This window comes from Neolamprologus multifasciatus, chromosome 20 (genome assembly GCF_963576455.1).
Source record: "Neolamprologus multifasciatus chromosome 20, fNeoMul1.2, whole genome shotgun sequence".
Lineage (NCBI taxonomy): Eukaryota > Metazoa > Chordata > Actinopteri > Cichliformes > Cichlidae > Neolamprologus > Neolamprologus multifasciatus.
In genome coordinates, this window is record NC_140458.1 from 21484858 (window position 1) to 21500773 (window position 15916).

The window sequence follows — 15916 nt, forward strand, 5'->3', positions numbered from 1 at the left end:
CTGATTGGCACGGAGAATGCCACAGCAGCGTCTTGCTCACATAATATGGAAAGTTTTGGAGCTGACCTGTTAGCAGCAGTTGAAATTTCAAAATAAGGGCAATGAGATTATTGACTAGATTAAAATACAAAAGAAATGATAAAAGATAACTGGGTGGGCAACCTACATCAACCCGAGCCTTTCTGTGGAAAATACTGTAAAATCCTTCAACCGTGCTTTGATTTCAAAGGGCACAAGCTTTAAATCAGTGCAATACACCAGTAATCCAAATTGAATTGTGAGATTCCCACAGAGCCCCTCTTTCATTGCTCTTTCTCCACCTCTTAGCTGATTGCTGGTCAGTGACCGTTGAAGGTTTCCAATTGATGCTGTGAGTGCTTTAGGGCTGGTGTTAGCAAAGAGTTCATTTTGTCTTTCTGTCCTTGTCCAGCAACCTTTTCCTTGTCCATGGATTAACCTCCTGAAAACCCACCAAAGATAGTTTCAACTTGCACAGAATTTGTCAACTTGATCTTTTCCAAAGGACCAGAACTGATTACATGATTAATATACCCAGAGGGGCCGATGGCGCGATATGGCAGCCTCGCTTCTGTCAGTCTGCCCCAGGGCAGCTGTAGCTACAACCGTAGCTTGCCTCCACCAGTGTGTGAATGTGAGAGTGAATGAATAGTGGCATTGTAAAGCGCTATATAAATCCAATCCATTATTATTATTATTATACTTGTAGAAACTTGCTGAAGGTCTATCAGCTGATTCTATTCCCCCCTCCTAGTCTCATAGCTTTTTCATCTTCTGCAGAAATAGTTTGAAAATGTGCATATTTGCTTTTTATTTGCTGAACAGCTGAGAATAACAGCTCGGAGTCTCTGAGGTTTTAAATAGCAATTAATAACACATCACAACAAGCAAGCACAATATGAAGTAAAATGAGGTCTTCCTTTAATAGGGTTCCATCTTTCCTTTCCAAAATCCCTCCCCATCATGTGGGATCATGTTTAGTTCAGGTTTTTTTTTTTCACTTTAATTATAACTAAAGGTGGCATGGCGGTGCAGCGGTTAGCACTGTTGCCTCACATAAAGAAGATTCCTTGGTTGCAACCCCTGGCTGAGTTTGGATACAGCAGCCCTTTATGGCAACTCCACAAACATTTTGGAGTTGAACAGCTTGTCTAAGAAGGGTTTCCATCCTGATTCCATTCTTCTTCTTCTTCTTCTTTGCTGCGTCCTTTTTGTTTCTTTCACTTTTTTAATCTGATTCCTTTATGGTGCTTCCGTTACTGTGTACATGTACACGTGTAAGCATGAATCTGAATGTCAGTGCACAGTGGAGGCTGTAATTGAGTGCAGGCTGACAGGCACAGAACGAACACCTGCCTCATGCTGTCAGCTCTGGTAACATGTCTAAAACCTTTGTTTCTAACAATATCTACCCTGCCTGCTGCAACACTGCCGTGCATTAAAAAAACACAATGCACGTTCAACATCAAATCTGCTTTGCGCTTTGGTCTCTCCCTGACTTTGATGTGATTGATTACTTTAGCCGGAAAGATAAATCTTCATTTTTCTGGCACCTGACAGGTGTTTGAAAAAGTCAGAATCAAAGGTTACCTCATAGGTGGACAGGGGCTTATTAATGGATGCCAGAATTCACCACTCACCCTTCTGTTGGCTAAGTGCAGCGAAGCACCGGGGACAGGAGCTGCCCACTCGGCACGCTCAAACTGTAACACCTCCTTCCTACCCTTCATTCTCTTGACAACCAGTGCTGGATTTATTATCAAATTTAAATACCATTTAATCATCCACCGTAAAATCACCTTTATGTTCCATTTCATTATCACATTTCACCTCAGTGCAGCAGGCTGGCAGCTCTTCCTCAGGTAATTGAGTAGGTTTACAGGACAAACAAGGACACTCAAAGAAAGATCTTTCTTTCCTACTCACGTATGTGAGCACAGTAGCTTCTTTACTCACCCTGTGTTGGACACATGCCCTCGATTGGACTCAGTGTACGAATGACAGCACAGTTCAAACAGCCTGGTTGGGCTTTAGTGTGGATTCTTGTATTCTCAGAGCAGACTTAGGCGCTGATTTAAGTAATGAGTGTGTGCACCTGTAGCTGCTTTGGAAACAGTTCTGTCATTAAGATATGTAGCCTCTAAAAGACTCGATTGCATTCTTTAAAGCTATGCATGAACGCCCTAGCATGAGTAGCGTCAGAAGAAAGCAAAATGGTATAGTGGGGACAAACTGAGCCAATTCCGCTACGCTTGGTGCGTGGTGAAAAATGATCAATATCCTGTTTGTGAAGTTTTTGTTTGGTGGTGTGCCGTGTAATTTTTCTAATGTGAAATATGTGCCGTGGCTCCAAAAGGCTGGGAAACCCTGGGTTAAGATACCAGCACTGCGTGGTTTAGGTTTAGGAAACAGTTAAAAGTTTAGTCATCCATTATCTTTTTTTTCACCAGGATCACAAATCCATCTAATTCATTGGTTGCCTAAAAAGGAGAATGATCTGCTCGTCCATATTACTTATTTGTCAGCAGGCTCCAGGAGGGTTACTGTTGAGAAGGGAAAGTCGTGATCATTCCTAACAGTGACGGAGTGCCTAAAGCTAACCTAATGGAGTAAAAACAAAATTCCTAATAAACCCACCCCCAAAAACCTAAAAAAAAGTGCAAAAAACCCAAGGCTCATATTTACCCATATTTACAAACAATCTCTGTGTAAGCAAGGTGTCACACCTTATGAGTAATTTAAATTCTTTGAGCAATGTAGAGTAAGGAATGACTAAAAAACTGAATTGTTAGCTTCTATAATGTTGCCCATTAGCATAACATGCTGATGATTGATACATTTTTGCATGCGATTATTTATGATGCTCGTATTTTAAGTACTTAATGTGTTGATACTAACAGATTGCATCTTTTCTCAGTTACACTAACAGGGAGATCACTGTGAGCAAATGTGTTCTGTAATTCTGTACAATCTGAAAAACAAAATTAACTGTGTCACCAAAAGCTGTGATTGTTTGTGAGATCACTCTGCTGCAGTAAGACACATCACTGCTGCACTTTCCCTTTTGTCCTGATGGCCACTTAATCTTGTTTTTGTGTTATTCCATTAGGTTGGAGATCTGAGCTCAACTCTAATAAGTTCCACAAACAGCATCACGTCTGCAACATGTAACCCATGTGATGTTGTTTTTGTTTGTGTGCTTGTTTAAATACCAGAGGGCACCGATGACACGCTGCGTGCACTCACACAGTTGCATTTGAACAGTTAAGTAAACACTGGTTTTATGGTGGTAAATTTATATAGTTTAGTCAACTATAAGCACACAATCAAATATGAGACAGCATGAATGGTTCTTAAAGTTAAAGCGGTTAAATCATATCTGTCTCATATACATGAGGAGTCCTCTTCACACACTAAGATTAACTGTTAGTTCATCGTCCTATATATACATATATCCATATCTATCTATCTATCTATCTATAGTGTTGGGGAGTAACAGAATACATGTACCGCCGTTACGTATTTAAAATACAAAATATGAGTAACTGTATTCCGTTACAGTTACCGTTTAAAAAGGTGGTATTTAGAATACAGTTACTTTGTTGAAATAAATGGATTACACGGCGGTACTTCCCTATTTCATATTGTGGCGGGTCAGGACTGTTTGGGTTTTGTTTGACAGCTACGTTCTGTTGTTCCAGGTGGCAGCGTTACGGTTGCCATGGTTACAGGGTGACGCTCTCTCTCTGCGTGTTTCCTGGGTGAGAGAGGCCTTTTTGTTGTTGTTGTGCTAAGCTAATAGGCAGAATGCTACAGGTATAGCTCTAAAGAATGTAGCATCATAGGCAGTGTAGTCCGTGCTGCAGGGAGAATGGACTGCCATACACGTTATGTGTCTGTGAGCGAGGGAGGGAGAAAAAGGAAAAGTACGAGCTGTCATCAAGCAAAAACGGGAGCTGGAAGCATGTAAATATAATAATAACCACTGCAGCCAAGAAGAGTGCCTGACGAGCCCAGTTGTAAGTAAGCTATTAAGACTCGACTGTACACCGTGTTCGTGTTTTCCTCCAAAAACAATAAGTCCCGTTGGAGCAGCCTTTCAACGCCTCTCTCTGTCTCTCGCTAGCAAAGTTGACCCAGACAACAAAGTAAAGCTAGTTTTTGGCTACGAGCCCGACACGAACCCACCGTATTAGCCAGAAGTCCCTTTACTACGGTTCGGAGCCGCGGACCTTCAGTAACAGTAATAAATCACAGCAATAGTACATTCACGTAGTTGTAAACAGCATGATAATATATCAAGTAATCCAAAGTATTCAGAATACGTTACTCTCATTGAGTAACGTAACGGAATACGTTACAGAATACATTTTGGGGCATGTATTCTGTATTCTGTAATGGAATACATTTTAAAAGTAACCTTCCCAACTGATACAACACACTGAAGCAGGCTTTGAGGGTTTCTAAGAGAAATAGGATTGTTACATCTGAGTGGCTGATGTTGGCCACACAAAATATGTTGTATTAAAGCATATTTGAGATGCTTTCATCTATTCTAAAATCTTGTTTTTACTCTTTTTCTGCTTTAATGCACAACATACCGAATGGGAGAGGAAAGAGCTGTCAAGAAGTTTGAATCGAGTCTGCAATCCTGTAGCATAAATCAGAGAATCCACGCCCAGTAATTGCATTGAAATGTGCAAAACACCACATGAAAGCAGCCTATAAGTGATAAAACATAATGCTCTGCAGTCACACGCTGATCAGGGTACGGTCGCACATTTAAAATGAACAATGAATGGATTCTATGTGCTGCTTTAGAAAAGCTGATGGTTATCTTCTGCATCTGTTTTGTGAGACCCACCAAACTGCAGATATTACTAATGTCCTGGTCCACATACCACACAGGCTCTGATTCCAATGGTGGTTCAACATTAGATCACACGTAGCATGCACAGTTCATATTTCCACTGTCCAGTTCAGCATTCAAACAACAAACAACCCAGTAATCATGTTTGATTTAACTCAGACAGCATTTTACATTGATTGTAGTTTCAGCTGTTTAGATGTGGCATGAGAGCAGGAGCTGTTGTGGGAGAGTGAAAAAATATTGCATTATGTAGACATGGCATTCAGCCACTAATACATTCAATCCTCTTGATTGTAATTACACTTTACAAGAAAACGCACACATAAAATAAAATCTATAAATCATAAATCTGAAGAAGCTGGCTGGTGCGCTTACAAGTGTTAAGTCTTGGTTTGAGATACCTGCTCGCTGCCCACTTTCAGCCACCTAAACAATTTTTAATGGAGCCAAATTGACAGTACAGTTGTGCATATTTACTTATGAGTTCATGTTGTGTGACAAAGGATTAAGGAGTGAGTCTGCAACATCCCGACTATGCTTTTTGGTCAGAATATTTATTGTCAAACACAAAAATAAGAATCACAATATGACTTCGAAACAAGAGAGAGATACGCTGCAGGGGCAACGTGACAGCTGCCAAATCAAAGAAAGGAACAAAACCAAAGGTAGGCTAACAGTTCACAAGAATATTAACGAGTTAACTATCTTCCTGCCTTCCAGCTGATGAGACTAAAAACGACAACTAATGTGCAAACCGTGTATTATGTAGATGTGTGTCTGTAACCAGCCCAGTCCAAGGCAGTAACTAGTACCTCAAACACAAAATGAACTCACCTCAGTACACGTGACTGTGTCAGCAGTCTGCCATGTGTCTGCTTGTAGGACGCATGAACTAAATGACTATTTAAAACAAGAGGCACAGAAAAGTGTGCTCTTAATGTGAGTACATTAAGGGTGTACTCACACTAGGCACAGTGTGAGTACACCCTCACACTGTGCCTAGTGCCCTTAACAACCTTAGCATCTCAACCCCTCTCTCACAGACACACACTCTCTTGTAAACCACTCTAGCAGAGGGCGGTGAACTTCAGAATTTGATGCATTTTGTGGCTTAATTTGGGAAGTGATGACATAACGCCCTTTCACATATTTGTTGAATACTTACAAAATCAATTTTTATGGAGATTATTCCAATATGACCGTATCACACACCATAAATCACGCCCCACACTGAGAACAGCCATGCTGGGCTTAGATACGGCATTAATTGGGTGGATCCACTAATTGGTGGAGTGAACTAGCCTCCTCACCAACCAGCAACAAGTGCAGACAGGAAGCAGAGTGCTTGGCACTGGTGACACATGACCAATCACAGTTGAGGGACTGTTTAATTCAATTCAGTTTTATTAACAACACCCACTTATTGATGACCTAAAGGCCATTCCACGTGCTTAGAGTTAGCCACAACTTTATGCTGTTTGGAGTCATCACCCGGTTGAAAGCAGTTGTGTCCACATTATCCTTCATGTTATCCTGAAGACTTCTGAGATAGTGTGTCTCCTTAGCAAAATGGCCCCAGAGCATGATGCAGCCCACGCTGCGAAGGTTTTCCTGGGGTTCGTTGCCTCACCTTTACTCCTCTAGCAAAATAATTCAGTATTTGTCTAATTTGGTCAAATTTATCTTCCTTTCAGAGGTTTTTTTATTTGACTGTTTGGTCATCCACATACTTTATTTGTTGATTTTGGAGGAGGCTCTTCTTTTTTGGATACCAGCCCCGTCCCATGCATGTGTAGTCAATGACACTGATGTTCCAGCAGTTTCCAGGTCATGGCAGGCCTGAGTCATACAATTTCTGTGCTCTGACAATCCAAACTAACTTTCTGTTAGCTGAGGTTGACAGTTTAGATTTTCTTCAGGCTTTGGCAAAGTTATTTACACATTTGCTTTACTGATGATCTTGCAAATGTAATTCTTTAAAAATAGGTCCAAAAATATTGTGTAAACCTCCCTCCCTCTTTCTGAGGTTTGCATTGATCTCCTTAGACTTCCACATTTTACTGTGTGCTGGTTTGTTTCTTTTATGCTGGAAGCGAGAACCTACCAGTTATCCTCAATAGAGGATAGAAAATTTGAATTAATGTAGCAACTAGCTGTAGTTTGGGCTCCTTAGTTCATTTAAATAAATAGAAACCTGTGCACCAAATTTCTTGGGTGTCTTTACTCTTTGCATGTACACTGTACAAAGATTCAGCGCCAGCAGCTCAAATCGATTATTAAAAGCCTGACATTGCCAAAATGCTCATGCAATACTTAGAGCAGTGACTGTATAACATGAAAAACAGTTATTAAATAGGCAGCTCAAAAGCTGTTTTGGGGCCTCTTGCCTCAGTGATGGTGAGGGTCTTAATTTGTTAAAGTTGGTAGGACAGTATTTCAGCTTTCTTTATGCTGGTACAGAATTCTGCAATCCTGCAAGTGAGCTGCAGCACGACTCCAGTGGCAAGTTCTTTTTTTTTTTTTTTTTTTTTTTTTTGCCTGTCCCATTTGGTTCTTTAGCCGTCAGAATTGTTGTCTGAAGACCAACAAGGATACCCAATGGATTTATTTTGCCAAATGGATCATCATGGCATTGCCGTATTGGTCCATTTGATCGACCTTTGTTTTTATTATTTATTTTATTTTATTTTCAGTTGTTACAGACGGGACAGACATGAGTGAGGGATAGGAAAGGGAGAAAGAAAGAGGAAGGAAAAGAAAAACAGAAGGGGAGAGGGACAGTGAGAAAGGGGGGAAAAAAATATCTCCGGGATCACCTGTTGAGAGAAAAAGAATAGAAAACAAGCAAAAAAACAAAACAAAACAATGCAACATACTATACACAACACCATCGCATTAATCTAGCTAAGTGTAAACAGCAGTAAATACTAAATATTGAATGTTGTTGTGCAGCACGCAGGACAGACAGCGCACAATGTGCTTTGAAGTAGCAGCCAAGAAAGGTGTGATTTAAGTCTACAAACAGTGAACACCTGTGTGCACACCTGTGTGGATCGGCGCGCTTGTATTCAAATGGTTTCCCCATGTAATGGTCTGCAAGAGGATGTAGAGAGCCATAGCCCTGTCCCCCAGGGCATGAAGCAGGCATGGAGGAGATCCAGGCCCCAGACATCCAGAGGTCCCAGAGTGCAAGAGCCCAAGGAGGACCACCGGAGGGGCATCCGTGCCACCTTCATGGGAAGGGCTGAGGATACCCAGGCGAGGGGTCACCCAGGAGCCACCGGGCAGAAACTAGAGGGGGCTGCACCGGCGTGCCCGCCGGCTCCGCCGGCAGCCAGCTGTGCCAGAGTGAACCGAGCCGCAGGCACAGAGGCCGGAGGCCCGAGGGCCCTCCGCGCCCCGGAAGAGGCCTGACTGAGCAGCAGGCGCCAGGCCCCGCCAAGTAGCCACCGGGAGTGAGCTGGCGCATGACCTGAGCGCCCAGCCCCGGACACCAAGAACCAACAATGCACCGACCCCTGAGGGCATCAGTCACCGGCAGGGAGTGTGGTGAGGGGAGATAGGCCTCCACACTTGGAGGGCCTGGGAGTTCCCAGAGAGGTGGAGTCTAAGACCCGACCTGACATATAGACACAGACAAACAGGCACACACAGACACAGACATGCATTCCCATCCTCATGCACACATATACAAACACTCAGCACTCACCCAACGTAGGAATAAACGTAAATGGACATGTACACACAATCACACTCCCCAAACATACTCTATACCCCGGGTCCAGGTATCCTCGCCCCCAGAGGGGGAAACGGCACCCAGACCCAAGAGATGTTACCCTTCCCTCCGGGGTGGAGGCCAGCAGACCGCCCAGGCTCCGCAGCAGCAGGCCACTTGCTCCAGTGGCAAGTTCTTCTAGCTAGTGTGGACACTTTTGCCGTGTCATATCTGCTGAGATTTCTTCATCTTGTTGAGGTTTTCAACATCTTCTGCAACTGAGAAATGACTCAGACATCCCCTGGGCAAACAAAGATAGCAACCAATGAATTCTTAACAGCATGCTGGCCTCTACTAATGGACTTCTGTCAAGAAACACATCACCATAATGGAGAATAATTTGTTATCAAGGAGCTCGCTACCTGAAAAGGGCCTTAGCATAATGTGTGTGAAACTTGTGAGAGGGAGATGATGTATCCTAATGGTGTTTTTTATATGTTGTATCCTTGTGTGTACTTGCGTGTAAACTGGAATTTAATTATCAGAGATGAACATTGTGTTTGGGGTATAATGGAATGTGTGTTTTGAGAAACCCAAAGGCATAGTGTGTAGCAAAACAATGGGACATAATCATGTCATGAAAACAGCAGCACCTGCTCTGCTTTGGGGGGGACTAAATTTGCTGTTAGCTCTACTCTGTGCAGGAGAAATGAGATATGCACCTAGGCGGCTGTCAAACCATTTATCATTTTAATAAGGGGCAGGTTGTTCTGAGGCCCTGAGTTGCTTTTCTCTTTTGCATGCTGCCTCCTCCAGAGGCCAAATTGAGTTTGTGAGCATCAGACATTTCACTACAGAATCCTTCTCCTCACATACAAGGTCTTGAATAATCCGCCCCCATCTTATCTTAAAGACCTGATAGTACCACATGACCCCAAGTAGGGATGGGTACCAGTATGGCACCGGTTCTGACGTAAACGGTAGTAACCAGACCGAAAAACAGCACACATTTCGGTGCTTTATCTCGGTGCTTTTTTTCGGTGCTTTTTTTCGGTGCTTTTTTTCCTGAGATGTCACACACTTTGGATTCCAGCCCAGGTACGTACATTCTTTTAGAGCAGAGCTACAGATTAAAAACGCCCAAGGCGAAGCGGTCAAAAGTCTGGCTGTACTTCACAGCAAAAGATGCAAACTCAGCAGCCTGCAACAAGTGCTTTAAGGTGATACTGTGCAAAGGAGGTAACACCTCGAATCTGATGAAACACCTGGCGACGCATAGCGTTTTTTTAAAAGCCAAGAAATGCACCATATTTGATAGCTTGCTGCGAGACCTCACATCGAGCACATCTACTGCGGTTGTGGTGCCTGTTATCGGTCCTGGAGTTAGCAACATCCCCCAAAAACCCGAAGAGGAGAGTCCTGGCCCCTAGCCCTGCCAGTGTAGCAGAAATGATGATGGCAGCAGCAGCCGTTCTTCTCTGGGTCAGTAGCTTAATGTTGTTCGTGTGTAATTTATGATGCACGTAAGGTGAACTAGCAAACACCGTTGTAGTTACATGCGGCTATCTTCTTGTTTGATGGCAGATACTCCCTTCACCCTGGCCAAAAAAGCTAAAATGACCAAAGAAAAAGTGGGAAACAGCTAAACATGAGAGGCTTTTGGACAAAGTTGGTGTTTTTTCCCCCATTGATTGAGCACTGGTTCCAGCCAAGAGTGATACCATAAATCCCCTATAGCTGCAGAAAAGGCTAACATTGTTGTCTTTTTACAAAAAAATAGCTAAACATGAGAGGTTTTTGGACAAAGTTTGTTTTCTTCATTATTTAAGCACCGGTTTGAGCACCGTTTAAGCACCGGCACCATTTCAAAAGTACCGGTTTGGTACTGGTATTGGATAAAACCTAAACGATACCCATCCCTAACCCCAAGACAAGTAAAGTCTTCAGCTTTCAGGAACCAGCTTACAGTATGCCACATAAGTCAGGCGACAATAGGTCATTGCTGCTATGTGTTGATACGCCACTCTTTAATCATTTAATCAGTATTTAATCGCTCAGTATTATTAATACTGTGTGCCTTTTGTCCTCTCTCACTCCCCTTATCCCTAGCTGGAGGATGAGGGGAGCCTAATCGCTGAAGGACCTTTACCTTAAAATATAAAAGCACCTTTAGCAACTGTTTTTTTGTGATTTCTTGCTATATAAATAAAACTGAATTGAATTAAATGCTAGTTTGCCTTCATTGTCATGAGATCATTAGTCAAAAATGTTTTGACTTCAGCAGAAAACTTTGCAAATGCTTAAAATCCAAAAGTTGATAAATCATAAAAACTGAATTTATCTTTGACATAAACAGTACTTGGTGAAAAATACACACTGAAGCAAAACTTCAAAAAAGCAAAAAGAGCTCTATAGCCAGATGCTCAAGCAAAAAAGACACGACATGGAATCAAACAGAATTTTCAACTCTTTGTACTCTGCAGGCAGGCAAAGGGAAGACATATGGCTACATGTTGGCATACAAGGTTGTACAAAAAAAGTATTCCAAACCTTACACCTCACACTATTACAATGTTACATATACAATTGGCATTCATTTTTAATGCATAAATGAATTCCAATCATATATGCATGGTGGTAAGTTTTGAGTAGGAAGAACTTCACTACTCTACATTTGCATAAAAGCCCAGCCTTAGTATTCAGATCATGAAAAGAGGAAATTAATTAAGACTTTAAATAAATACCACTGGGAGACATTTTAACTGCTTAATTATATGTACCACATGGAATTTTGTTTGCAAACACATATTTTATTTATTGCTGTTTAAGTTAGAAATACTGTGGCGAGGCATTTAAACGAGAAGACCTAGAACTGCTTGTTTTCCAACAGACGTGCAGTGTGATAAACATTAAAGAGCTGCTAAATCTTGCTATTCTACCTCACTGTTACTGTGGACAGCATTTTTATATGCTCACTATTTGTTTCTCTGTGTATTTGCAGGCTGTTCAGCAGCTTCTGTGGTTTGAGAGAACCATAGGTATTTGTCTGGGTATTCTCTGCTGTACCAGTTGCGCAGTTACTTCAGTGAAATCCTCAGCAGAACATTAGCTAATAATCTTGTTAGGGATTACACAGTCCATAGCACACCACTGGAGCAGCAACACTGTGAGGCACAGTAGAATATTAACGCACTAAATGGGACGGTATTGGCAAGTTACAGGTGAAACTGCAAAGAGTAGCAGTTTTAAGATCCTGGTGTTACTGACAAAAGTTCAGCATGTTTAAAAGTTATAGAGGAAACCAGAACATGAGTAATTATCGCAGATCCTTCAATTTCCTTTCCTCAGAAGCCTTTTTTTGATCAAATTAATTTGACTGGCAGTCACAAAAATGTGTGCGAGAAAGTGTTTGCACCCCAAATGACTGTTTTCCTGAGTCACTTGACTGTGACTCACATCTGAGTAGTGGGTGAAAGCAGTGAATCAGGGGTTTTCTGTGAACTACGGTTCTCTGACCGTCTTCACTAACAAAATATACTGTGGCTAACACAACCACACTGTGGGAGCCGGAGTGCTTATTGGCAGCTGATATATTTTTGAATTATGGTGCTCTGCGCTGTCATATCTTGGAGATGGTTTTTATTACTGTTTGCTATTTTATCTGTCACATCAGAAGTGGCATGATGAAACCACTTGTCTAGCTCTATAGCCAGATGCTCTGATAATTATATTTAGTGTACTGCTTTAGGATAAAGTTGTGAAAAGTGCTAATATTTTCATCTCAAATAACTTTTCTACTCTAATTTTTGGTTGGTTTTCTTCACTTTTGAAAAGTGGTATATGAATAAGCCCATAATGCTAACTTTGTTAGTATCTGGATCAAATCTGCTTTTTGCTTATTGTATTGGATCTCCCCTTTTTCTCAACATAAGTTTTTGATGAGCCTGTATTATATGCAGGCTTATAAGCCTGCATATAATACAGGAGGTAATACAGGGGAGCAGGAGGTAATACTTTAAGTTCTCGTACCTTTTAAATTTACATGATCTATCAAAAAAAAAAAACCTAATTGGCCAATATGGGCACAGCGCTGACATACTAGCCCACACGAGACCCTTCTATCAAAACTGAAACTGAATAATTTAGCAGTGGAACTAAAACCAATGACTGCAGAGGAGAAATCATTATCTGTGAAGTATAACTTTGTTTTTAACTTATTGTTAGCCCTTTAGCTGTTTTAGCTGAGCTGTTCTCAGAAACAATGCCTGGCTTCTTTAAGTGTCCTTGTCCATCCAGACACTTTTCTTTCCAAGCTCCTTAGACTACAATGACCTGGATGACTGAGAACCTTCACAGACATAATGCCTGGCTTATGGTGCTGATATATTTCACTTAGTTGAGGGGGGGGTGCCCTCAATGCCATAAGGCGGAGGGCCTAGGTTTAAATCAGCCGTCAGACTATTTTGTGTGCCTTCCCTTGTTCTCTCTCCCCAGCTTTCCTGTTATCTCTTACTGTCCTATCTGTCACAGCTTGCGGGGGCAGACCGTGGGCGACTGAGTGAGGACCCAGGTGCGGACACAGGCGAGGAGACAAAACTGAGTTTAAACAAAAAGTGAGCCGTTATTATGGCTGATGTCATTGAGTCCAAACAAGGCAAAAAGCACTGTGGCGAAGCAGAACTAGAACTTCACTGGGAAACTAACACTGTGATACAACTATGAAAACGCAGAAGACGATGACAAAGAAAACTATAACTATGAATACAAAGACTAAGACTGACACAGCTGACACAAATGTACATGATGACACAACGGGGGAAGTGTACACTAAACACAGCACATGAAACAAAACCCTTCAAAATAAACAGGAAACATGACAGGATGCATACATGACATGAGCTTGACAAACATGAACCACACAGACATGAAACATGACAGCTTAATACATGAACCAACAGGATAAGCTAAACACAGAAGGTGATGACACAAAGTGACCTCATAAAACAGAACTAAAGACCAAGCAACTTAGGGGCTTAAGAGAAGTAGATGAATCTAACAAAACAATATCATGTAAATAGAACCTCAAACCTATCCAAATAATAGAACTAAACATATTTTCAGTAAAAACATAAGTCAACAATACAGAAACACAAAATGCTGGGTCACAGATCCAGCCCGTGACACTATCACAATGAAATTTAAAAGTCTAGATAATCATGCTAAAATTAACAGACATTTATTTTCATAGGTCCAAATATATCTGCATGGATGAATCATTTTTACTTTATTATTTTATCTTAGACCGTGTAGCCTACACACTTGTGTCAGTAACTGTGTAGATGTGTTAATGTATCTGATATTGTTGTCATCGAGCTCATTGTGTGATTCCCAGCACAACACTGCAAACAATTTCAGGAACCCTCAGAGGGGTATTTATACACACAGCCACTGTTTGTTTTGTAGTCAAAGGTGACGTGCTGTCGCATCCTGTTTGTGCCAGCGTTGACACCCGCAGGATGATGGGTAAGGATGTTTCTTTGTCACCATGCTTGCACCGCGCCAAGCAAAGCCTGCTGCTGTGGCTCGCTGTCTCACTGCCCTGTCATCAGCTGTGCTCAGGCAACAACACAATCGCTGCTGTCACATATGCAGAACGGTGCAGATCAGAGAAACTGGAGAGTCTCTGCATATGAGAGGAAGAAAGAGAAGGAGGCAGGGGGGAGGGAGTGCACATGATTATGGCCGTGTCAATGAGAGCGAGACAGGAAAAAAAAAGAGGAAGATGAAGAGTGCCATCTCTGCTGTAGCCCGCGCAGCGCTTCACCAACCTGTCACTTTAGGTTACTGTCCGCTACCTTGGGTTTGACAAACAATGACATGCCTGCGCAGCATCGCAGCTGGCTTGTCTTTGTATCTCATCATCATAACTGCATAGAAACACACTTTCTGTGTCTTATTGACATGAATGCGTCCACACAGCGCACACAAATTAGCTCAGCGAGACTCACTCACTCAAACTGCTCTTTCATATCCTCTTCACGTGAGGATCCCATTTAATGTGGAGAGCAGTTTTTTCTTCACCTGCTGGATGCTTTGATTTTGTGGAATTTAAAACACCATTAAGGTCAAATTTTCATTATGCTTAAGTGCATGAATTGCCAGTAAGTAAAAATTGGGCTTTTACCTGTTATTCCAACTCATTTAACAGGAAACATTGGTTTACAAAACACTTAAATTGTGTGTGTGGAAGGAACAATATGCTCAATGCAAAGCATATCTTTATTCAGTCTTGTGTTGCTTGACAATACCTGTCCTTGTTCTGCTGCTGGATACACAGGCAGAATATATTACGCTCTGCTCTGTACAAGGTTCTCAAATTAAAACAGCAGTTAACAAACAGAGGCACTCATTACAGTTGCTCCCAATCATTTCAACAGTGGCTTTATGGGAAACCTGATTAGAACAGCCTGCAGAGGGAAGCAGCAAGAGTGGACTGGGGGAAAAATACAAAAAAATAGCTGCACCTGCAGATATCCAACCAACACAAAAAGTGCTTTAATAAAAGCACGGAAAGGCAATGTCAGAATGTAATTACAGGGTTTGGCAGTGACCTCGGTGTAGGGTTTTGGTTTGTTCAGGCTGTTCTCTAAATATTGCTTGTAAGAGCCGATGGCAGTTCAGAGAAATGAAAAAAACAAAAAGTTTTCTTTGATGCATCAGGTTCTGGCAACATTTAGACGGGGATGTCACTTACAACTTATCATTTTGCAGTGTATATTCTAAGTGTGGGAACTGGCATATTTTCCACAATCTTTTCCTAACTCTAATTTAACTGTGTTTAATGCATACGCCCACACGGTTAATTTTTCATGTGTGAACTTCAGCAGCAAGAGGAAAAATGTGAAACCAAGTGCAAAAAGTCCAAACAGGACTTTTACCATTGGCTCCTGACTGATAAACCTACTACCACTCTCTCCCAAACCCCCTTATGCAGACTTTGTAGGTCTCCAAAACATGACTCTTACACTGCCCTGGCTGGTGTGTCGAGTCATCACTGCCTGTTGTTGTGATTTGGTAGAATTAAACTGAAATTGAGTCATTATACAGTCTCTTTCTGGATACAAATATAGTCTCACAAACTTGAATGAATGCATTAAAAACACACAGGAGCAGGTGCTGGTTGGTGGATTAATAACAAATATGATTCAATGGAGAGAGGTCTATTAACACGTAGTGAGTTACAAAGGTGATTGAAGAAGAAATACTCAGTGCATCATGGGAATCCCCCAGCAGCCTACACCTACTGCAGCATA

The 15916-nt window shown here is 41.8% G+C and overlaps 1 protein-coding gene across 3 annotated transcripts in view; it reads left to right on the forward strand.

The window, feature by feature from the left end:
- Positions 1-15916, forward strand: part of klhdc8b (kelch domain containing 8B) — a 232759-nt gene that overhangs the window by 127960 nt on the left and 88883 nt on the right. The gene's annotated exons all lie outside the window — the stretch shown is intronic.